Below are 25,622 nucleotides of genomic sequence, written 5' to 3' on the forward strand. Positions count from 1 at the left end.
GGCACCCAAGTATCAGGTTTCAGGATAACTTTGTGATCACCTTTTTCGTGATATGAACAGACCATAGAAGTGTGAACTCTCCCATTTTCCCTTGAATATAACATCCCTCTCTGAAATTAAGGCCAGAGGAAGAGAAAGCGTACTGTGCATATCATCAGAAGATCTGGGACTGTAGAAATGTCTGGGAACGAAGAAGAAGAAGACGTTATTAATGAAGTAAGGCAGCAGGAAGTTATTAAAGAGCTCAAAGAGAAGAAGGTTTCAAGCCAAAAGCTGCGTGTATATGAGTCGGACATGGAAGAATCTGACGAAATTTCTGATCACCGTAATGGCCATAACTCCAAGGTCTTTCCCACTGGAATTTACATATAATTCATATATATACTTATGGAGACACTGCTAACTAACTTAATTTTGTTTGAACAATCAACAACGTTTATTGCATGATTATAACTTGAAATTTTAGATTTTGTTTTTGTTAGGATCTTAAGTGGCCGGTGATATTGAACCTAGCATTCCAAAGTATTGGAGTGGTGCATGGAGACATTGGCACATCCCCACTATATGTGTATGCGAGCACATTCACTGATGGTATTAAGCACAACGACGACATACTGGGAGTACTTTCCTTGATCTACTATACACTCACCTTAATCCCTCTCATCAAGTATGTGTTCATTGTCTTACGGGCCAATGATAATGGCGAAGGTAAGATCTAATTAACAACCGATCATTTCTATATATATATATATATATACATGAAAACAATGATGGTTTAAGAAGGAAGAAGCTAAGAACTAGTTGTTCTAACCATGGTTTTTTGTATCCCGATCCGGATCTTAGAATCTTAAGATCCTAAAATTCTAAATCCTTAAAACGTCCTAATTCTTACTAGGATCTCTATTAAAGTGAAATTCGTCTGGGATCCCTTTCTAGATCTTAGGATTTTATAGGATTTTGATCCTATGGTGATACTAAAGATCCTATACTATAAAGGAAAATTCAAATTTTTTTTGCTTATTTCGGCCCTCCAAATGTAGCCCAAAAACCCCAAACTGATAAAAAATAATGTAATAACCAGATAAGCTTAGTGGCCCTAGCTTGAATTGATTAAAAAAACATTAAAAAAAAAGCAAAAAATAAAACCTTAAGGCTTATGTCAGTCGTCAATCATCACCTTAACCTAATAAACCAAATCAAAGAAGATAAAAGAGAAGAGAAGAGAATAGACTACTAGAGAGTAGAAGGTGAGTACAAGAAGAATTTGATAGTAACGCTATCATGAGAGAGACCATTAACAATGGAGGTGATTAAAAAAAAAAAAAAAATCTACTAACAATAACGTGAATGTTTTTTATAATGATCAACCGTACTTTGAGGAACCCATCCATGATAACTAAAACTTTGGTCTTGATGATTGAGTGTGTTTGTGGTGTTGTTTGAAACATTGTCATTTGCTTTGTGTTATTTATGTGATACATTAGGTATTGACATAGTTATTTGCTTTGAGTAATTTATGTGAGACGTTATGTATACTTTGAGTTGTTTAACTTAGAAACTAATATTTATGAGTTGTAACTTTTAAACTTTGAACTTTGTTTATTTATTTATAATTTGGTACTTTTCTTTTTATTATGAGTAATTTCACTAATTTGTGCCAAAAATTACTTTTTTTTTTTTCAATGTTTCTTTAATATATATGATGAGTTATAATTATACGAACCCTCTCACCGATCTGTGTAGGATCTCAATCATGATAACCTTGGTCCTAACTATAAATGTTCATGAATTTTTTCTCATTCATTTTGATCAAATAAACACAAATATTAAATCATGCTTTATATTATTAAGCAAATAATAATGAGGATGTTTTGTTTGAAATGAGCATTTGGTAAGTCTTTAAGTTATTAGTTTATTTTTTTGAGAGAATTCAATAGTTACAACAATAAATGTGGGGGCATTCCAACCATCATTCTCCTTGTAAAGAAAAACATACAATGACAATGAATTACACGCTTAATGTCATTTTGTATCTCACATTAAGTGACAATGAAGCTAGGTTGTGTTATTAATTAGATAACGATATGGCTGTGTCTAACGTCAATTTTGATCTATACATGTGATTAGATCTGAGCAGTGGTGGAGCTAGGATTTCAGATTAGGGGGGCAAAATTAAAAGACAAGATTGAAAGTAAAATTATTAATCGATGTAAATAACAAAATAAATATAGAATTATATACTATTAATGCAATTGTCATATAAAATCTAATATAATATAAACTCTAATTTATTTTTTCATACATAATTTAATTTATTCAATTGGAAGATTAGTAAAATACATCTCGATAAGAGTTTGTTTAGAATTTGAATCTAAGTCATTATTATAATTTGGCTTCTCCATAATCTCAATTGATTATAAGTATATATTTCATATTATTAAAATAAATAAAACAAAAAAAAAAATCATAGTTAATAACAATCAAATTAAGAGATTATTCTAAATATATAGAATTTAAACATGTAATTTGATTCCTTAAAATAAATTGAGAAAATAAATCAATATAAAAGAATTATAAAGTTGTATTTTCATTTATGCAAAATTCAGTATTTAATTTTTACTCTATTCTTTAAGTAAATAAAGAGTTTCAAAATTGAAATTATGAAAAAGTTAAAGTAGAAGAGAAAAAGATTAGGGAACGCTAAGGTTTTAGTTTGATATACAAGGACCTAAATATATTTTTATATTATAATTATGTGGGAATACCTTATTTGAGGAACAAATTGCCCTAAGAAAAGCACTTCAAGAAAAAAAAAATTCCTGTACTTAAGAACATGTGGCAAGGAAAAACAGCATGGGTGTTAAGTAGGACCCACAAAACTTTGTTTTGTTTGGAAAAAGACAAAATAATGTTATGAAGATTTGCACCTAATATTGCTTTCTTTTCTAGTCTCTAGGTGTGGAACATTTGTGTCAAGGTCAAAATACTTGATAATGTAATGTGCGTACCCAAAATATATGGTTATTGGGCTTAACCTCTTCTTGGGCTCACAATCTATTTGTTTTATGGGCTTTTTTGTTTCCTACTGTGGGTGGTTCTCTGCTCGGCATATCCAAATACACTCCTATCTCCCCAAGCCTTTCGCTCTTCCTCACAGAATCACTCCTTTGCTCTCTCTAAGTGTTTTACTCCTTTTCTTAGTATTCTTTCCAAAATTGCCAACGCCTTTTTTCTCATTCTCTCCTCCTATTTATAGGCTAGGATGAGTGGAGGAGTTATGATTACTTCTCCTTCTTAGTGCGAATGGAGGTCCAATTCCATCATCTTAAAATGGACGTTTCGTCGGAAAGGTGGGAGTGGCATTGGGACTGATTCCCATTTTTGTCGTCTAATCGATAGTGATGTTGTTAAATGCATGGTCGAGCAGCTAGGCACAATGCGCCTCCGGGCAAGAACTCTCCCATCCAGGTCAGAAATGATTAGGGGGGGTTTGCTTAATGTTTTCACTATGGTCTTATTTTGGGTTCTCGAGCCCAAATTGTGCTCGGAGGACTCTAGGCCGAGGCTTAAGGTCCAAGTGCGAGGACAGTTGTATGACGTGTTGTGGGGCTTGGCCCCAAGGAACACGTGTTCAAGGGTCCAAGCCCTGTATTAGGGGCCCAATTCCCATACAATAGCCCCCCTTGATTCGTGCCTGGTTACCGAGAACGAATCAAGGACAATCAAGTGGTGGTAGTGGTTTCCCAAGAATCTTAATCGTCAGTTGTTGAGTGATACAAATGCCCATCAATGCCACCTCAAAAGAAGCACCACGCCAGACTGTCATGTTCAGCAGTAAGTATGAATTGTCGGTTCGCAAACCGTTTGACGGTTCGTGAACCGAGCCCATGCATGTGAGAGTTATTTGGAGGGATAAGAAAGGTTTTCCTGCCTCTTTTGCATTAAATGTTCTTTATTCCTTCGTTGGCTCCTATAAATAGTTATCTCTGAGTCTTTACTTCACTTTTACATTCTTTATTCTCCAAACTATCACTCTCCCGAGCATACTGTTTTCGTGTGCTCATCTTCCAGCCTAGAACACCATTCCTTCCTAGAGTCCCAAAGTAAGTCCTCTTTTCCTTTCCTTTCAAATCCTCCTCTTCTTTCAGTTTTCTTTTAATCTTAGTTTAGGAATGGGTTATTCTCACCTCCTATCTTTAGAGGCATCCTTGGCTAGCTTTAGGGCAGCCTACAACGTCCCTAGAGATGTTGATATCGCCTACTGTCATGAGGGCGATATCAACCTCCATAGGCATATCGGTGCAAACACCGTCTTTTTCCCTTTGATGGCTATTCTTGAGGGTTGGGTTAGATTCCTAGTTGACCCTATCATTATAGGCACCCTTAGGTTATATGGTTTGTGTCTCGACCAATTCCCCCCTAATTTTTACCGAGTGGTAAGTTGTGTGAGTAGGTTATACCACATATTCGGTTTGTAGTTAAACCACCACGATATTAACTTTATGTATAGTTTGTGCGGAAATATTAGGTTCGATTATTACCTAAAAACCAGAGATATGCAAGTATAGCTGATATCATGCCTTCTTGATTCTAACAGAAACTCGACGGGGGAATTTGTTTGGGTGAGCGACAATTGGTTTGCTGATGAGCTCCCTTACCCGTTCTCGCCACGCGATGTTGGTTGGTACCGATAACTTTCATTTACTTTAAGTTTGCATCTTTTAATTAGTTGTTCACGTATTGAACTAATTAGTCTTTTTTGTTGATCTGCTGCAGAATCAAAAAGGTTCCAACCAAATCTCCGAGTTGTACACGTACGAGATCTTAATTTTGTACTTAGATCAGAAAATTTTGTTCATACAGACGGATGGCTTCAAGCATCCCATTTGATACTCGGCGTCGACCCCGTATATTCGACCTGGCAAGCATTCAACCAGGCATTGCTTGTAGATAGCCCACTTCTATCGTACATAAATGTCCGGCACGCAAACTTCCTCCCGCCTTCTCTAACCACTGGTAAAGCTCGGGACCTCGGCCCTAGGTATATCACTGCAGAGGACCGTGCACCTATACAAGATGAATCAGCAGAGCGTGTATCCCTGAGCCGTAAAGTCCACGTGCCTATTGAAGTGCCAGACACCCCCCCCCCCCAAGTAGCCGAGCCAGTAGAAGCCGAGACCGATTAGGACGTAGATATGGTGACCAGAAGGAAGATGGCCGTTGACTGTTTTATACCCAGCTCTCAGCCCCCAGCCCAGCCTCAAGGCGGGGACCGTGCTCCCCCTCCCCTCGTTGCCAGCCGTCCTAAGAAGAAACAGCAGGTTGGTGACCACCCCCTAAAGTCCCCAGTGATGCTCTTGCAAAGACTCCTTCCCGGGGAGGGATTATGATCCGAGAACCGGTGGGCGATTCCCGGCCACCTGCCAAGGGTAGTAAGGACGTGGCATCCTCATCTCAATCTGTGGACATCTGGCAGCCCACTTTCAAGCTTAGTGATGGGCTTTTGCCAGCGGTGGTCAACATTAAGGCTTGGGCATAAAGCCAAGGGGGGAGGGTGGCCGAAAGCTTGGTGCACGACTTCTTGCTTCTCGAAGACATCCACTTCTTCTCAGACGGGACTGAGGATTCCTTAGCACGGCGATTGCAGTGGCATACCATGGCGGTAATTTTTCTCTCCTTTATTTCTTGTTCATTTTAATGCATAAATAATCCTTTAGCCCTTATATTCGTTACTTTTTTCACCAGTCTGCTCAACTGACTCACATTCTCGATGAGAGAATGAAGGAGCTCGTTGAGGACACTAATCGGGAGAAAGTGTTAAAGGATGTTGCCAATGCCACGGCTAAGGAAAAAAGCATGGTTGCCGAGGTTGTCGAGAAAAAGGCTTAGTCCTCAAAGAAAGCTCGGCTAGTGGCAAAGAGGAAATTGGTCAAGGTAGAGGATAGATTGAGGGGTGTTGGGCTCAAATTGGCAGAAGCAGCCAACCTGAACTTGGCCTAGGCCAACGAGATAGCTAACTTGAAGTTGGCCCTTGAAGCTTGTGAAAACAAGTGGTATGACGAAGGCTTCGCGGATGTCGAGAAATCAATGGAGCCTGTTGTTCATCAAGCCAGGCTTCATGGATTCGGGGCAGGATGGCTGGCAGCCCTCCAAGCGATGGGAGTGCCCGAAGCTTCCCTATTAAGGAATCTAGAGCAAATACCATACTTGGCTCCCCCTCCCCCTGTTTGGAGCCAAATTGATGCTGTCGATGAAGAGGACACCCCTAGTATGAGGGGCGATCAATGTCCATGTTGACCCCGAGGTCACCAGCCACCTTAATATCGCCGAGGACGTTCACTCCTAGCAGCCACTAACCGAGGACGTGCCAGAGCAGCAGACTAATGACGCAACCTAGTTCTCACCTACTAATCTCGTTGTTTGATACTTATGCTTTTCACTAGTTTCTTTTATATGTTTTTATCCGCGTTTACTATTCCTATATTTGTTTGTTTTGCCTAGAGTCACCAGGCTATGGCGACGGAACAATATTTTTATTTTTCTAAGTTTTATTTCCCTATAGTTTCCGGGTTATGGCGACTAAACATTGGTTTAAATTTTATTTGCTTGTTTCAATTGTGTTTATGAATGTTTGCTACTAAGTTATTCTTTCGGTCATGTTCTTTGATTGTTTTTATCTTTTTATCTATATATTCCAGATGACCAAGTATTTTACTTCTCGGATTGGCCTGGAATAGGCCACCTATCTTTAGAAAGAATTTACTTCTCGGTGATAATTACTAGATTTGACATATGTTGATTCTTTAAGAAGACGCAGGGAAATTACCTTCCCCATGATTTGGGGTTGTATACGAGATTGTGGCTTTAGCCCTCCTTAAATGGATTAACGTACTCTAGGTGTGCCTGGCGACTAGAATAGAGCTGGAAAGCTTGTTTCTATTCTTAGAATAGACCAATGTATGGTTCACGTCCATCCAGGAATCATTCTTCTGCCTTTGGATAAAATTTAGGATTAGGTTTCAACCTACCCAGCCATTGTGATTGAACCTGGGAAGCGGGTTTCTACCCTTAGAAAAATCCAGTGTGCGGTTTCCATTTGCTTGGTGATGAAAATCAAGCCGGGAACAGGCTTCTGTCCTTAGAAAAATTTAGCGTAAAGTTTTCACCTGCTTGGTGATGAAAATCGAGTCGGTAATAGGTTTTTGTCCTTAGAAGAATTTAATTGAGCTGGGAACAGGTTTTTGTCCTAAGAAGAATTTAGCATAAGGTTTCCGCTTGTTCGACGATGAAAATTGAGCTAGGAACAGGTTTTCGTCCTTAGAAAAATTTGGCGTAAGGTTTCCACTTGCTCGGTGATGAAAATTAAGCCAGGAACAGGTTTCCTTCCTTAGAAAATTTTGGCGTAAGGTTTCCATTTGCTTGGCGATGAAAATCGAGCCCGGAACAGGTTTCTGTCCTTAGAAAAATTTGGCGTAAGGTTTCCACCTGCTCGGTAATAAAAATCGAGTCAGGAACAAGTTTCTGTTCTCAGAAGTATTTAGCATAAGGTTTCCACCTGCTCGGCGATGAAAATCGAGCCGGGAACAGGTTTCTGTCTTTAGAAAAATTTGATACAAAATTTCCCCGTGTGCGTCGACTAGAGCTTAATAAGTTAACAACGATAAAATCATAATTGCTGATACAACTGCATGGACAAACATCGCTTTTGTATTAATTAACAATATGCACATATAATATTACATTTAACATGTACCCCCGTGTTCTGATACTTAATGGTAGAATTTCTTCAGATTGTGGGCATTCCATGGCCGAGGAAGTGGTCTTTCGTCCAAATCCTCCAAGTAATATGCCCCTGCGCTTGCAATGGCGGTGACTTTATATGGTCCCTCCCAGGTTGGTGCTAACTTCCCTACATTGACGTCTCGTGTATTCCCCACTACCTTCCAAAGTACCAGATCTCTCTCTCCAAACTCCCTTTTCCTCACATCCCTGTTGTATCTTTGGGCAAGTTTTTGTTGATATTCTGCTAGCCGTATAGTCGTTGACTCTCGGCATTCTTCCAACATGTTTAACTCTTTCATCATCAACTCTGAATTCTCAACAGGACTGAATCCTGAAACCCGGGCATTGCACAAGTTCACTTCTGCCGGTATGATTGCTTTTGCTTCATATGTTAGGGAGAACGGGGTTTCTCCTGTAGACCTTCTCGAGGTAGTTCGGTACGCCTACAGAACACTGGGCAACTCGTCTACCCACCTACCTTTGGTCCCTTCTAACCTCTTTTTCAAACCGTTCACAATGGCCTTGTTAGTAGTCTCGGCTTAGCCGTTGCTTTAAGGGTATGATGGGGTGGAGTAGCGATTTGTGATGTCGAGGCTGTCATAAAACTCGTGAAAAGCTTTGCTATCAAACTGCAACCTGTTATCTGACACTAGGGACTTCGGTACCCAAAATCTTGTCATTATATTCCTCCATACAAATTTCTTCACATTTGTCCTGAATGGGATTCAAGTTCCTTGCCGGTTGGTGGATCATAGGGGCGTGCTTCTGACATTGCTCACATTTCCGCGCGTACTCGTTAGCATGCTTCTGCATTTGTGGCCACCAAAATCCTTGGGTCATTGCCCGATGAGCTAACGAACGCTCCCCCCCCCCCCCCCGTGACTATCGCACACCCCTTCGTGTAGCTAGGCAAGTAGTTCCTCAACCTTGTTGGGGTGCAAACACTGTAGGTAAGGCCCGCCAAAAGATCTTTGATATAGCTTACAATCAGCAGATAACTAATACTGAGCAGTTGCTTGGCATACTTTTTTTGCTTCCTTCACATCATCCGGCACATGGTCCTCAGCTAAAAAGTTGATGATTGGATCCATCCAACACGGCTCAACTATTGCCACTAGTGAGACACCTGCTCCTGCACCGATACTTGGTTCTGCTACCAGCTCTACTTTTATTAATCGAGGTATCCCCTCGGTTGATGATGATGCCAACATGGCCAAAGAGTAGGCATGCCAGTTCTGCCCCCTTGCCACCTGTCCACTTTGACGCTCAGAAAACGGTCCATAGTTTGCTTCACCAGCCGTAAGTACTCCATCATCCGGGGATCCTTGGCCTCAAACTTTCCTTGTACCTGATTGACTACCAATCGAGAATTTGAATAGACCTCTACCTCCTTAGCACCCAGGTCTAATACAACTCTTAACCCGGCCAGCAAGGCCTCATATTCGGCCTCATTGTTAAGGGCCTTAAAACCCAACTGAAAGGAATGTTTCAACTTTATTCCTTTTGGAGTGATAACTACGATCCCAACCCTGGTTCCTAATGTGCTGGATGCACCATCCACGAATACCTTCCATGGGATCACCCCTATAAGGCAGATCATCTCCTTCCCTTCTTTTGGGGAAAACTTTGCAACAAAATCAGCTAAGACCTGGCTTTTCACCGAGCTCCTTAGCCTATACCTAATATCAAAAGAACCCAGCCGAGTCCCCCACTTTGCTATTCTTCTTGTGAAATTAGATCTTTTCAACAATGACTGTAGGGGGTATTCGGTTAACACGTAAACGGTGTGAGCTTGAAAGTAATGGGGTAACTTCCTTGTAGCATGCACTAGTGCTAGCACCAATTTCTCCAAAGGAAAATATCTTGTCTCAGCATTAACTAGGGTTTTACTGATGTAGTAAATTGGTTGTTGTACTCCTTGGTCTCATAGGAGCATGGCGCTTACGATGCATTCAGATACTGAGAGATACATGAATAAATTCTCCCCGGGCTCTAGGGCTGTTAACATTAGTGCCCGCACCAGATATTCTTTTAGCTCCTAAAAGGCTCTCTCACACTCTTCACTCCATTGGAATCCCTTTTATTTCTTTAAAAGCTGGTAGAATGGTCGGCAGCGGTCAACGAATTTGGAAATGAATTGATTAAGGGCAGCTAACATGCCGGTTAGTACTTGAACTTCCTTTGAATTGCTCGGTGGTTTGAGGCATTTCACTGCTTCAATTTGGTTGGGGTTGACCTCTATTCCTCAATTAGTGATCAAATACCCCAGGAACTTGCCAGCCCCCACTCTGAAAGCACACTTCTCGACATTAAGTCATAGTTTGTGCCGTCGAAGTACTTCAAACACTTCTTTGAGGTCGCCAATATGCTGCATTTTCTGCTTGCTCTTTACCACCATATCATCGATGTAGACCTTGACGGCGCGCCCAATTTTATCTCTGAACATTCTGGTTATCATCCGTTGATATGTGGCACCGGCATTCTTCAACCCAAATGGCATCATGGTGTGATGGTAGTTAGCGTCAGGTGAGATAAACGCCGTCTTCTCCTAGTCCTCGGTAGCAAAGGCGATTTGATGATAACCCTGAAAAGCATCAAGAAAGCTCATCCTCAGGTGTCCATATGTGGCATCTACCAGCTGATCAATTTTTGGCATACGAAACGGATCCTTCGGACATGCTCGATTAAGGTCGGTAAAATCAACACAAACCCTCCATTTACCATTCTTCTTTTTTACCACTATGGTATTTGCAAGCCACCTCGGGAAAAATATCTCCTTTATAGCTCTAACTTCCTTTAGTTTTTTAACCTCTTGCCTGACGGCTTCAACATGCTTCTTATCCACTCTCCTCGGTTTCTACTTTTTCGGAGGGCACAACGGATCCACATTAAGCTTGTGAATTATGAACTTAGGGTCCACCCTGGGCACCTTATACGGGTTCTAAGCAAACACGTCTATGTTCTGTACGAGAAACAGCAGCATCTCTACCCTTTCTTCCTCGGCTACACTTGATCCTATTAGAAAATTCCTATCATTGTTCCGTAATATCCTTACTTTCACTAAATCCTCAGCATGGCTAGCCCCTACCTTGTCTTGGGGCTCCTGTAATTGCTACAAGGGAGTCTCCTTAGTCGACTCCTTTGGTTTAGCTCCCTGGTCAATCGCGGCTACCAAGCACTGCCTGGCCACTTGTTGATTACCTTTTACCACGGCAATACCTTACTAGGTGCGGAACTTGACCTTCACATGCAGGGTGGATGGTACTACCCCTATTGCGTGAATCAATGGCCTTCCAAGAATCGCCGTGTATGAAGAAAATGAGGTGACCACTATGAATGTTACCATTGTCTCTTTGCCCTCCATGTTTACGGGAAGTGAGATCTGCCCTTCTGGGATCACCATCTGGCCATCAAACCCCATTAAGGGTATATCATACTTGGATAGGTCTTCCTTCTTCAAACCAAGCCCCCTGTATAGGTTGGGATACATCACCTCGGCGCCACTCCCTTGATCTATCAGTACCCTCTTTACTATGAATCCATTTATCCGAGCTGTAACTACCAAAGCATCGTCTTACGGTTGAATCGTGCCTTCTAGATCATTGTCGTTAAAAGCAATGGGCTCCTGAGTATACTTCAACTTCTTTTTGGAGGGTTGCTCGCCTGTGCAACTCCCCCCTGGTGCTACAGCCAATACCCCCTTCTTTTGAACCCCTAGGTGCCTTTTGGAGCTACATGGATGACTTTTATCACTCCCAACGAGGGAGGGAGAGGATTCCCTCACGGTCGTGCACCCTGCCAAAACTCTTGATTCCTCGGATCCATCACAAATTACTTCAGGTACCACGCCTTCACCAACTACTCTAGATGATCCTTTAACACCCTACATTACTCAGTAGTATGCTCCCTATCTCTATGGTAAGTGCAGTACAAGTTTTGGTTTCTCCTAGACTGGTCTCCCCCCATCTTGTTCGGCTACCAAAAATATGGTCCATTCTTGATTCGATCCACAATCCTGTGCACTGGTTCCTTGAAGGCCACATTCACCTCTCCCATCTGTGGCCTCGGCTCTTGAATCTTCAAATCCTTCCAGGGTCTAGATTGGAAGCTGATATGCCGAGGATGATTTGTGACCGGGGCTTTGCCCTTATTTTGTAACCGATTATCTTCCAACCACTATACTCCTCAATACGCCTCATCAACTGCCTTATATCCTCGGTAGGCCTTCTCGTCAATGATTCCTGTAGTCTGGAATCCTCAAGCAACCCCACTCGAAAAATACTCGCTGTGATCTTTTCATTACCTTTGCCAATCTCGTTGTACAGTTCCCAGTATCGGCTAGCGTAGCTGCGGAGGGTTTCCCTAGCCCCCATTTTCATTGAAAGCAACGCATCCACGGGTTGTGGAACTCGGCTACAAGTCATGAACCGTACACCAAACTCTTGAATAAATTCGGAAAAAACTGTGAATCGAGCATTTTCTTAACCCATTAAACCATCTCAAAGTAATGGGGTCGAGGCTCGAGGGAAACACTTTACACATTAGTGCATCGTTATGAGTGTGTAAAGACATCATTTGAATGTAATGGCTTACATGTTTCACTAGGTCCATCTTCCCATTGTAAGAATTGAACGGTGGCCGTGTAAATCTGCTTGGCATAAGTGCCCTTTCAATGTCCCTCGAAAATGGTGATCAGGCAGCTCAGCGTAATGCACGGCTCATAGCGTTCATGGCCGCATTCTGAGGTCGCCTCTCCTTCGGGGAAATCAAGTCCCAGTTTGCATATTCCCGTGAGCAGTCTTGATTCAGATGAGACCCAGATTGATGAGACCCTGTTCCATGGTGGTTCCTAACACTATTCGACCTTTCCCTTTGCTCTCCATGGTCCCTTCTCTGACACCTACCTTTTACTTGCAATTCCAAATCCCTAACCAACCTTCGTAGGCGCTTTAGTTCCTCGTCCCTTTGCTTAAGCTCTTCATCCCTTTTGTTAAAACGATTATGCCCGAAGCACCAGATATTGTCCGGTACGTTTGAAATGACCCTTCTCCCAGGCTAGACTGCCCTTCCTCCTCATGCTCCCTATCTTCGTGCGTTTTTTGCCTTCTTTCTCGCCACGTGGATCCTCGTGAAGACCTCCCAGAGCCATTTTCAGCATAACTCCCTAGTTGACCCTCAGACATTCTCCCGTGCACGTTTTGACAGAACCATAGCTACATAGGAGATTCCCACAGACGACGCCAATTGTGCGTACCCAAAATATATGGTTATTGGGCTTAACCTCTTCTTGGGCTCATAATCTATTTGTTTTGTGGGCTTTTGTGTTTCCTACTGTGGGTGGTTCTATGCTCGGCATACCCAAGTACACTCCTATCTCCGCAAGCCTTTCTCTCTTCCACATAGAAACACTCATTTGCTCTCTCTGAGTGTTTTACTCTTTTTCTTAATATTCTGTCCAAAATTGCCAACCCCTTTTTCCTCATTCTCTCCTCCTATTTATAGGCTAGGATGGGTGGAGGAGTTATGATTACTTCTCCTTCTTAGTGCTAATCAAGGTCCAATTACATCATCTCAAAGTGGATGTTTCGTCGGAATGGTGGGAGTGGCATTGGAACTGATTCCCACTTCTGCCGCCTGCTCGGTAGTGACATTGTTAAATGCAAGGCTGGGCAACTGGGCACGATACGCCTCCGAGCAAGAACTCTCTTGTCTAGGTCAGAAATGATTGGAAGGGGGGGAGGGGGGTTTGCTTGAGGTGTTCACTGTGGTCTTATTTTGGGTTCCTAGCCCAAATTGTGCTCAGAGGACTCTGGGTCGAGGCTTAAGGTCCAAGTACGAGGACGGTTGTATGACGTGCTGTGGGGCTTGGGCCCAAGAAACATGGGTTCAAGGGCTTAAGCCCTGTATCGAGGACCCAATTCCCGTACACGTAATATTTAGGTTGCTACTCTAGATTTTTTTAGGAGGAGGTGGGGTGGGGGGGGTGTTAATGAACTAAGTCGTTGTTCGCTATACAAAATGGTAGCAAGGAGAGTATTATAATATTAAGGTTAAGCTATATTTCTCGTACTTCAAATTTTTTACAATCATTTTGATTTCTGAATATTAAGGTTGAGCTATAATTTACGTCTAGTAACACTTGAACATATATAATAGAAAGCTTCCTTTTTTTTTTTTTTTTTTTTTTTTTTTTTTTCAGGTGGGACATTTGCCTTGTACTCTCTAATATGCCAGTATGCCAAGGTGAGTTTGATCCCAAATCAACAAGTTGAGGATCATGACGTCTCAAACTAACGGCTTCAGTTGCCAAACCGCCGTCAGAAAAGGGCTTCGTGGCTCATGTCTAAGCTATTGAAGAGCAATTTTGCTAAGTCTTTGCTACTGTTTGCCACAATGCTTGGAACTTCCATGGTGATAGGAGATGGTGTTCTCACTCCTTGTATCTCAGGTTTACATATTCACTTTTTTATTTGTTAAGATAGTGCTTGCAAAGCCATGCATGTGGGGTATCTGTTCTTCCATTACTAGTTCATACATAGTGTTTGTCTCTTTGTTCTCTCATTATGTATTTGACTTCGGAATTAATAAAGAAAAAAATTACAAGTCTTCCCTGTTCCATTTATGTGATGACAGTTTTGTCAGCTGTGGTAGGACTCCAGGAAGCCACATCTAAAATCGCAGACGGTAAGTAGCCATTCAATATTCTATCAATATAGAGCTCCTACAAACTAGAATCCGAGTTCTAATTAGTCAATTTAGATTATCTGTAATACAGTCAATACAACCTCAGGTGGAACTATTATTATCAAATTATATCTTTTATTAGTGTTAAAATAATTGTAAAATGATTAAAAATTTTTCTTTTCATATAAGTGTGTGTATATATATATACAGATTTGATCGTTTGGATTTCAGTAGCTATCTTGATCCTCCTATTCTTGATTCAAAGATTTGGAACTGATAAAGTGGGTTATACATTTTCCCCCATACTTTGCGTTTGGTTTGTACTCATTTTTGGCATTGGCATCTACAATATCCTCAAATTTGATCCAAGTGTTGTCAAAGCCGTAAATCCAATTTACATTATAGAATATTTTCGGAGGAACAAAAACGAAGCGTGGATTTCTCTTGGTGGCGTTGTCCTCTGCACTACAAGTTGCAATTTCTTTCACATATATATTAGATACGAATACCCTTTATCTTGCTGTTTTGGATTACCTGGAAATTAAGCATGTTCATGAAGTATTATTACTTGTAAAATATGCAGGTTGTGAGGCTTTATTTGCTGATCTAGGCCACTTCACATTTCGGTCCATACAAATAAGCATGTGTTGCCTAAACTACTTGGCTATCGTTCTAGCATACATGGGACAAGCCGCTTTTCTTCCCAAGAATAATGAACTCGCCGGAAGTGTCTTTTACAGCTCCATACTGATAGGCCATAAACTAAATGACCCATTGTGATAGAAATTAATTAATTAATTAGCCAAGTTATTAATTAATTAATTTATTATACAAACGCGTGGTAGCACAAATAAATGACCAATAAACTAATAATGCAGCGGAAAATAAATAACACGGTGATTTGTTTACGAATGGGGAAAACCTAATGGCAAAAACCCCACCGGGTGATTTTCAGGTCACCACTCCCTAAACTTCACTATTATCACAACAAGCGGTTACAAGTAAAGGAATCCTAAGTACCTTACCAATTTACAGTTGAACCCTTACCCCAATACCCAATTGGACTTGTTCTGTAGTGACAATTCCCCTTTCAGATGCACGACTCCTAAGTATGTGACTAACCAATTGCACGGATCCCAGTACGCGACTTCAATCACCAACTAAGAAGGTTGTTGGTTGTAAAGTTCTTCAATTCATCCACACGATGAAGATCAAGAAGATGCTTGGTCACAAAACCCTATGGTGCACATACACAGCAACTTCTTCAAGAGAAAGAAATGAACTAGGGAAAGAACTTCATCTCCGGTCACAATTTGCTTGAACAGAGTTTTCTCAATGCTTGTGCAACTTGTGAACTGTTTGACGACCCTTAAACTGATCCTTTTATATATCTAGGGTTAGGAGAAAAGAAAACCCAAAGACAAATTCACAGATCCCAAGAAAATCATATTGGAATTCTGAAAATCTTAAACCTCGATAGATAGAAGGTGTCAAGCAGTTGTCGAGCAGGTGTCGAGCACACCGAATGTAGAACAACTTTCTTAATCTCGATAGATACAGCTGTCGAGCTTTAATGATTTTGCACTATGAACTTGTTTTCTTGGACAGACTTGAAGGCTTCAACACTTAATCTTGAAACATGATTTCTTAATGTATTTAAACACATCCTAAATTTACCAAAATACAAGTAAAACGCGTTTTGTCAAAGGATAAGCCAATTACATAAAATCATGATATATGTTCTTAACATGTGAAACACATATGTCTTAACAATCTCCCCCTTTGGCAATCCGTGACAAAACCACAACAAACAAATGAACATATGAGAGAAGTCATAAATCACTCAACTCATATTCACTTGTCGAATACAATAAAATCTATCCTAACACAAACTCTTGAAAAATTTTGCAAGAAGAGAGTTTATGGCAAGTAGACTTTGAAAACCTGTATTTCTGAAACACTTTAAACAAAACTCATCAATGCATCTTTGTGCGAAACAAAAATAATAGATTGCATACAAGTATAAGAAACATGTGTATAAAGGGAGAAAAGAAACAACACATAAAGGGGTAGGTGAAAGAAAAACATACATCAATATAAAGAAAGAGATAAGTACAATGTATGTTAATAAATGGTCACAAGACCTCATGTACAAGAGTAATGTATCTAAAAGGAAGAAAAGAAAATATACATACTATCCTCACTACATCCCTCAAAATGTATCAACACTCCCCCTAACCAAATGGTCCTATACTAACTCTCCTCCTAAGATAGACTACTCTCATATCAAAACTACTTCCCCTTTTTGTCATGAGTGACAAAGGGTAAGAATGTCAAGTAGACATCTCATCGGTAGAGCTAGCATCTCCATCAACATCATCTGAAGCATCATCGTCATCACCATCATCATCACCATCATCATCATCCTTATCCTCAGAAGCAAAAGCCACGGGAGAAGGTGGTGAAGGAGTAGTCTCAGGAGCAAAACCACCCATGGACGCCTATTGTCGAGCAATACAACCGACACGAACGTTCACCTGATACAACTCCGTAGAGAGTGCATCTAGGCGAGCATCCATGTGCTGCAGCTGCGTTATGATGTCTCCTAAAGTCACATCGCCCGAAGAAGAAGGAGGAGCGGATGTGGATGGAGCAAAACGGGATGGAGTTGAACGGGAGGAAGGAGCTGCTAAATCCAATTGCCGCGACCAAAGCTGGGCCTTGCTACGTTTAACGATAGCATAATCTATGGCACACATGACAGTAAAATGGTCGGAAGAGGGAAAATGAACAAAAAAATGGCGTAAGATCCTCGTGATAGCGGAAGGAAAGATGAGCTTATCACGGGACGCCGAATCTAGATAAACATCTATAATAGACAGAATGAAATGAGAAGGGAAATCTATAGTAAGATGCTCAAGAAGCGACAACAAAAATCGAGCACGAGGCTTTGTAATGGAGTTATAATGAGAGAGTGGATGCAAAACAAAGGTTATCACCATGTTCATGAATCTAGGACCTTTAGTAAAAGGTTGACATGGTGTAAACAAATACTCACCCCAAGCAGAAGGGCGCTCATAGAAAGCAGATATGAGCTCATCCTTGGACACAGTCCTCAGACGCTCACAACTAGGATAGTCAGGAAACTCTATCCTAGGGACCTGAAGCACATCCGCAACAAGTTGCGGTGTGATAGAAATGCGCGTACCTCGAACGCGAGTGAAGAAAAGAGGTATTGAACGATCAATCCCATGCATGTTGGAGTAAAACTCCTAGATAAGCATGAGACGACAGGTGACTAGGACGTCACACAGTGACTCCCATCCCCTATTGTGAATGACAAAGGGAAGGTCGGTGTCGGCAAAGTCTGGCAGAACGACTAGGCGTTTCGAATGAATGTCTCGTCTAGAGAAGTTCTCCGAAAATGCCTTAAAGGCATCATCATCACGGAACCAGATATGAGATAGAGTAGGATCAGATGATGAAGAATCACCGGAATGAAGAGGGTTCCAGGCTAGAGTGGATTTACGCTTAGGTGCCATAGACACGACTAACGTAAATAAATAGAAAGGGAGAAACAGAATGACAATCAGAAAAGCCCCAAGCAAAAACAAATATAACAAGTATATTGAAAAATAGTATGTATGCATGGGAAGTGCATGAACATGTGACATGTAAAATAAATTGCATTATGGGCTCAGCCCAATCCAAACCTATCAGCACACAAACAGATAGCACACATCTAAATGCATGACAATACCATTATAATGCTAATGTGATGCAATGTATGAGGTTTTAAACACATTTAAGTAAAAACCCATCCCAAAATTTCAATAATAACTCATCAATTTTGAAAAACTCCAAATTTTTTCAAAATCCCCAAAACCTAGGTTTCAAAACATGAAATGCATGAATGTGAAAGGATTAGAAGCTTACCAAGGGAAGAAATTCTTGAAAAAGCTTGAAGAATCCTTGAAGAACAAAGTTTGGAGTGAGATGAAAGTGTTTTGGGAGAGAAAACAGAGAAGTATCGAGAGAGAGATCGATTGAAATGAGAACCGGATCACACAGGGAGCTTATATAGTGCTGGTAGTAAATCTCGACAGATGCAGGTATCGAGAGGTATCAAGGTATCTGTTGAGGAGGTGTCGAGAAAAAGCTCGTCAACAGCTGAGGTGTCGAAGAGGTATCGAGGAACAACTCAACAAAAACCAAGAATAGAAGCTCGATCGATTCACCAGGTATCGAGAAGCTATCGAGGATGCAGACCCATTCTCGATCGATCCACCAGGTATCTAGGTACTGGTGAGATTACGATAAGAAAAAGCTTAGGAAGCTCGATAGATAGCTAGCTATCGAGGAGGTGTCGAGCCAGCTTTTAAAAACAGTTTTTCGAGATGTGAAAAACACAGACATGAATGCAATCCAACAAGTAATTCAATCAATGATCCAATTAACATATTAAGCTCTTAAAATCATCTCTCAATAAAAAATTTAAGCACATGGATCTTCAATAACACACACACACACACTAAACAAGTCTAACCAATTTTATATTTCAAAAGCAAGTCAAGACAGTTTAGTGAACATACATTAACATATGTAAAACCTCGTGATGGCCAAATCACATTGTACCTGCACATGTATCAAGAATAGCAAAGAATATTGCGTGTTGTGTGTGAAAAATATCGCAAGATTGCATAAGTGTATACATGTTATGACGATTTGAGATATGAGAAAGTCTTTAACTCACACACAATCATAACTGCTTGATGGGGACTATCACCTTCGAGGTACATCCTATAAAAAGCAAGTCAAGACAGTTTAGTGAGCATACATTAACACATGTAAAACCTCGTGATGATCAAATCACATTGTACCTGCACATGTATCAAGAATAACAAAGAATATTACGTGTTGTGTGTGAAAAATATCGCAAGATTGTATAAGTGTATACATGTTATGAAGATTTGAGATATGAGAAAATCTTTAACTCACACACAATCATAACTGCTTGATGGGGACTATCACCTTCGAGGTACATCCTATAACTCCCACATCTCCTAGAATACACGCTTGCAATCATATTTAAAGCATTTTTGATCTTTTTGCTTTTGATTTTTCTTTGCATATTTTTCTTTTAAGCATATCATGCATGGGCATATAAATGAGAGAAAAAGAAATACCCAATGATATTTGACATTCCAATTTTGCTATGCCTAAGCACACAAATGTCATTGACACTGCACTTTTGCTATGTCAAAGCATACAGGTGTCATATTATGATTGGCGGGCAACAGTGATGAGATGGTTATTTATGCTTTTCTCTTAGGATTTTCTAGTCCTTCCCGTCAAAAAGAGTGATATGAGTGTTAAGTAAAAGAGACAACTTAATCTTACTCATCACAAACACGAGCCACAAAACTCACTTGCTTAGTTGTGCATAGAGATGCTCATCTAAATTACAAATGATACAAAGTTAAGAAGACTTTGTTTCAATGGCCATCCAAGGTACACAAGTACCAATGTACACAAAACACACACTGTTTTTGTATTTTTCTGATTTTTCAATTTTTTTTATTTGTTTTTTATATGAAAAACAAAACAAAACAAAATTGAAAAATAACCAAACAAAAACATGTTAAACACCCAAAGCATAAAAACTAGACTGACTCAAAACTTGAAAGCACAACACATAAGTAATGCACACACAAAAACAAGAAGAGAGAGAGAGAAAAGTGACAGAATCACTTAGGGCCCTTTTCCTTCCACACCTTGGAAGAACCCTTCCTTTGATTAAACCGTTGAATCGGTGGTGAGGGAGAAAAACCGTTCAAGTTCGAAAGGAACATGAGAGCTTTGAGAAGATCTCCAAGGGGAGCAAGAGAGGATTGAAACTGATTCTGGTTCCCAGATGCTATCATGTCGTTGCTCTGTTGAGTGACAAGCCACTTGTAGCAATTTGGTTGAGTATGACCGGCAGCTCCACAATGATGACAGAGATACTGCTTCTTTTATTTAGGCTTTTGAGAGTTAGCCTTCTTAGCCCTAGGGTTTTTAACATCTTTCTTCTCAAGCTTAGGGGGTGTTCCTAAGATAGATTTACCTTTGCCTATGTTCTCACTAGCTAATTCAGTTTTAATCTCATTGTTCTCAGTTTTAACATTATTAGCAGGAGGAACAAAAACAGTAGTACTAGTAGAAGCAGTATTAGAGGAAGAAAGACCATACCCTAAACCTGTTCGATTTGAAGTAGATTTCTGAATGTTGAGCATCTCATCAAGCTTTGCACTTGAAGTCCTCTCCAGTTGAGCTCTGACTTGAAATAGCTCCGCTTTAAACTTCTTGGTCTTCTCAGCCAAGAAATTGTTTTCGAACCTCTGTGCTCCAATAGTCTGATTTGTTTCATCAAACTTTGTGGAAAGCTCCTCACGATCAAGTTCCACATCACTGAGCTTCTTGGTGGTAAGCCTATACAGTTTCTCATGCTTCTCAGAAAGCTTGTACAGCTTCTCATAGGCTGTATAGATGTCATCTTGATCATCCATCTTCTCAAACTTAGATTCCACCAATTCCTCTTCTTCAACCACATCTTCAACAATCCCATTAGTAGGATTGACAGTGGCCATGATTCGTCATCCTCATTGTCGGAATCATCCTCAAGCTTGGTGTCACTCAAGGTAACAGCAAGTGCCTTGCTCTTTCTAATGCTCTTGAGGTATGTAAGACACTCATACTTCATGTGACCGAAACCTTGACACCCAAAGCACTTAGGTCCTGAGGGAACAGTGTACTGAACACCTTCCTTAGAATCCTTCTTCCCTTTGTCTTGGCCTTTAAACTGAGAAGAACTGCATTGCTTGCAGTCCTTGTCAAAAACCTTTCCATTGGCGTTCTTCATAAACTTCTTGAACTGCCTGGTGATGTAGGACTTCATCTTGGAATCTTCATCATCAAAAGATTCATCTGTTTCATTGCTTTTGGCCTTCAGTGCCATACTCTTGCTTTTACTCGACTTACCTATTCTTGTCAACCCTAACTCGTAGGTCTGCAAGTTTCCAACCAGCTCAGTCAGAGGAATCTTGTCAATATCCTTTAATTCCTCTATTGCCGTAATCTTGGCATGGAATCTCTTGGGTAGAGATCTGAACACTTTCCTCACAATCTTGGGTTCAGGAATGGTTTCCCTAAGATTGAAGGCTGAGTTCACTATGTCTTTTAGCTTGGCATAGAACTCATCGAATGACTCATCCTCCTCCATCTTTATCTCTTCAAAGCTTGTAGTGAGCCTCTGAAACTTTGAGTCCTTAACAACCTTAGTACCCTCATAGGTTGTCTGGAGAATGGTCCAAGCCTCCTTGGCAGTTTCAGTTGAGGATATCTTCTTTAACTCCTCATTGGTGACTGCACTGAACAATGCATTCAATGCTCTGCTATTGAAGTTTGCCACCTTAATCTTGGTATCATCCTAGTTAGCTGGCGCTTCTGTAGGCTTAGTCTAGCCTATCTCCACAGCTTGCCACACTTTCTCATCTAAAGACTACAAGAAAGCTCTCATGCGTACTTTCCAATATGCATAATTAGTGTCATCAAATAAAGGAGGTATAATTAATGATTGTCCTCTATTCATGACAAATAGGGGTCAATGGATCAACACAGCAAAGATTAAACCCTAATCAGAGTGTGTCTGCTCTGATACCACTTGATAAGCCACAAACTAAATAACCCCTTGTGATAGAAATTAATTAATTAATTAGCCAAGTTATTAATTAATTAATTTATTATGCAAACGCGTGGTAGCACAAACAAATCACCAATAAATTAATAATGCAGTGGAAAATAAATAACACGGTGATTTGTTTACGAATGGGGGAAATCTAGCGGCAAAAACCCCACCGGGTGATTTTCAAGTCACCACTCCTGCAACTCCACTATTATCATAACAAACGATTACAAGTAAAGGAATCCTAAGTACCTTACCAACCTACAGTTGAACCCTTACCCCAATACCCAATTGGACTTATTCTGTAGTGACAGTTCCCCTTTCAGATGTACGACTCCCAAGTACGTGACTAACCAATTGCGCGGATCCCAATACGCGACTTCAATCACCAACTAAAAAGGTTGTTGGTTGCAAAGTTCTTCAGTTCATCTACATGATGAAGATCAAGAAGATGCTTGGTCACAAAACCCTATGGTGCACATACACAACAACTTCTTCAAGAGAAAGAGATGAACTAGGGAAAGAACTTCGTCTCCGGTCACAATTTGCTTGAACAGAGTTTTCTCAATGCTTGTGCAACTTGTGAACTGTTTGACGGCCCTTAAACTGATCCTTTTATATGTCTAGGGTTAGGAGAAAAGAAAGCCCAAAGACAAATTCACGGATCCTAAGAAAATCATATTGGAATTTTGAAAATCTTAAATCTCGACAGATAGAAGATGTTGAGTAGCTATCGAGCACACCGAATGTAGAACAGCTTTCTTAAGCTCGATTGATACAGCTGTCGAGCCAACTGTCGAGCTTTAATGATTTTGCACTATGAACTTGTTTTCTTGGATAGACTTGAAGGATTCAACACTTGATCTTGAAACATGGTTTCTTGACGTATTTAAACACATCCTAAATCTACCAAAATACAAGTAAAGTGCGTTTTGTCAAAGGATAAGTCAATTACATAAAATTATGACATATGTTCTTAACATGTGAAACACATATGTCCTAACACATACCAAGTACAGCAATGCATTTTTTATGTTACTCTCTCTTTTTGTTTTGGTGTGTGATAAGAGTATAACTTGTGCAAGTGGTTGAATATGATGCAGAAGCTATGTATAGGCCCATGTTTGTGGTGGCTGTATTGGCGGCAATCATAGCAAGTCAAGCAATGATTTCAGGGACTTTCTCTATAATCCAACAATCCCTCTCTCTAGGGTGTTTCCCTCGTGTGAAAATAGTACATACATCAGCAAAGTATGAAGGACAGGTTTATATACTGAAATCAATTACCTTCTTATGCTGGCTTGCATAGGAGTGACTTTGGGTTTCGGGACCACGGCTAAGATTGGCAATGCCTACAGTAATTTATTTTCTCACATTTTCCTTTTAACTATATCTAAACTATGCATCCATGTTTTTTTGTATTATGTTCAATAATATTCAACCTAGTCACTTATTTATATATTTATTCCTTTGAATGCTGAAATTCAAGAGTTTGAAAGAATAAAAATTCTTTCGTCACACCTTTTGTGTTTGACATTATACTCTATCAATTATAGCCTACCATACTTTCTTTCCTTCCCTTATAAATCACTCGAGTTTTCTATTTTTATTTTTATTTTTGAGAAACATAACATACTACATTTGATGGAGCATAAAAATGAAATACTAAGAGTGAGATTGAGGATTTTTATTTTAAATTCAATCTGTGAGATATGAGTATCAATTGATGAGTTGTTTACCGCGTGCAGGGATAGCAGTGGTTTTCGTGATGACCCTCACATCATCCTTCCTAGTTCTAATCATGATCATGATATGGAAAATCCACATAATTTTTGCCATTTCCTACATTGTTATCATTGGCGCATTAGAGCTTCTCTTTTTAACTTCGGTTCTTTACAAATTTGACCCAGGAGGATATCTTTCTCTAGTCTTTGCAGCAGTTCTAATCACTATAATGTTTGTTTGGAACAATGTGTTCCGAGGGAAGTACTATTATGAGCTTGAGCAGAAAGTTTCTTCCAACAAGTTAAAGGAAATACTTGATGACACAAAGTTTTGTCGTATACCAAGGCTTGCCTTGTTCTACTCAGAACTTGTTCATGGCATCCCACCAATCTTCAAACGCTATGCAGCAAATGTGCCTGCGTTGCACTCAGTCCTCATTTTCGTCTCCATCAAGACACTACCTATAAGCAAGGTTCCTGTTGAAGAGCGTTTCCTTTTTCGTTTAGTAGATCCTAAAGATCTCAACGTGTTCCGGTATGTTGTGAGATATGGATACACAGATGTGCGGAATGAGCAGGAGCCCTTTGAGAAGATTTTGGTAGAAAGATTGAAAGAGTTCATTAGTGATGACTTTTGGTTGTCTCAAAGAATGCTCAATAATGGTGAGGAGGATGGAGAAGTGAATGATGAGATGAAACAAGTAGAGGAAATCAAAGAAGAAGAGGCACTAAGTGACAATGAGGATGTTAAGGAAGTTGAAGAAGTTAAGGGACAAGAGGTTGTGAAGAGAGAGATTGGGGAAGTGGACAAGGCTTGGAACTCAGGAGTTGTTCACTTAATTGGTGAGGGTGAAGTAGTTGTAGCAAAGGAGCTAGTATAGGCAAGAGAATCCTCGTAGATTATGTTTACAATTTCTTAACGAGAAATTTGAGACAGAGTAATGAAGTGTTTGACATTCCTCACAAGCGAATGCTAAAAGTCGGCATGATTTATGAACTTTAATTAGAGGGTATTGCAGAGGTGTGCAACTGCAATAAGACCAAATGTGCCTACAATTTTTCTTTTAATTATAGTGGCGGAGTCAGGAATTTATCTTTGGGGGGTCATATGTATTTATTATTATTATTTTTTTGTGTGTGTGAATGAAATGTAAACAATCACAAGACAAGATTGACAAAACGATTTAATATCTTTAATCAACTATGAAATGTTAATATAGTAGTATATACTATATATTTTAATCAACTAATCAAGTACATTTATGATCTATAAGTACATTTATAATTTATAACGCCATTCAGTATATAATATATTGATTATTATAATAATAAATAATATACTATGAGGAATATAAAAAAGAAAGCAAATGAAAAGTAAAGTAAAAAAATCAAAAGAAAGCAAATCAAAGTACATGGGAAAGAGTTAAAAACAAGGGGTTAGATGGTTAGATAGGGGCACAGAGCACTGTACAGTCAAGGGATGAGGGGCTCATGGAAGCTTCAATCTTTCACTTTTTCTTGTCTAGTTTAGTCACATAGTACAAAACGTTTACTTTTTATATTGTAAACAAACTACAACAGTAGTGGGAGGGAAAAGGAAAGAACTGAAAAAACAAGACAAACACCAAGTCGCATTTATAATTTATAATACCATTCAGTATATAATATATTGATTATTAAAATAATAAATAATATATTATAAGGAATAT

At 39.9% G+C, this 25,622-nt stretch overlaps 1 pseudogene; it reads left to right on the plus strand.

Annotated features, from left to right (window-relative positions):
- Nucleotides 1–177: 177 nt before the first annotated feature.
- Nucleotides 178–24,916, plus strand: LOC126728108 (potassium transporter 5-like; annotated as a pseudogene).
- The last annotated feature ends 706 nt before the right edge of the window (nt 24,917–25,622 follow it).

This window comes from Quercus robur, chromosome 5, assembly GCF_932294415.1.
Source record: "Quercus robur chromosome 5, dhQueRobu3.1, whole genome shotgun sequence".
Lineage (NCBI taxonomy): Eukaryota > Viridiplantae > Streptophyta > Magnoliopsida > Fagales > Fagaceae > Quercus > Quercus robur.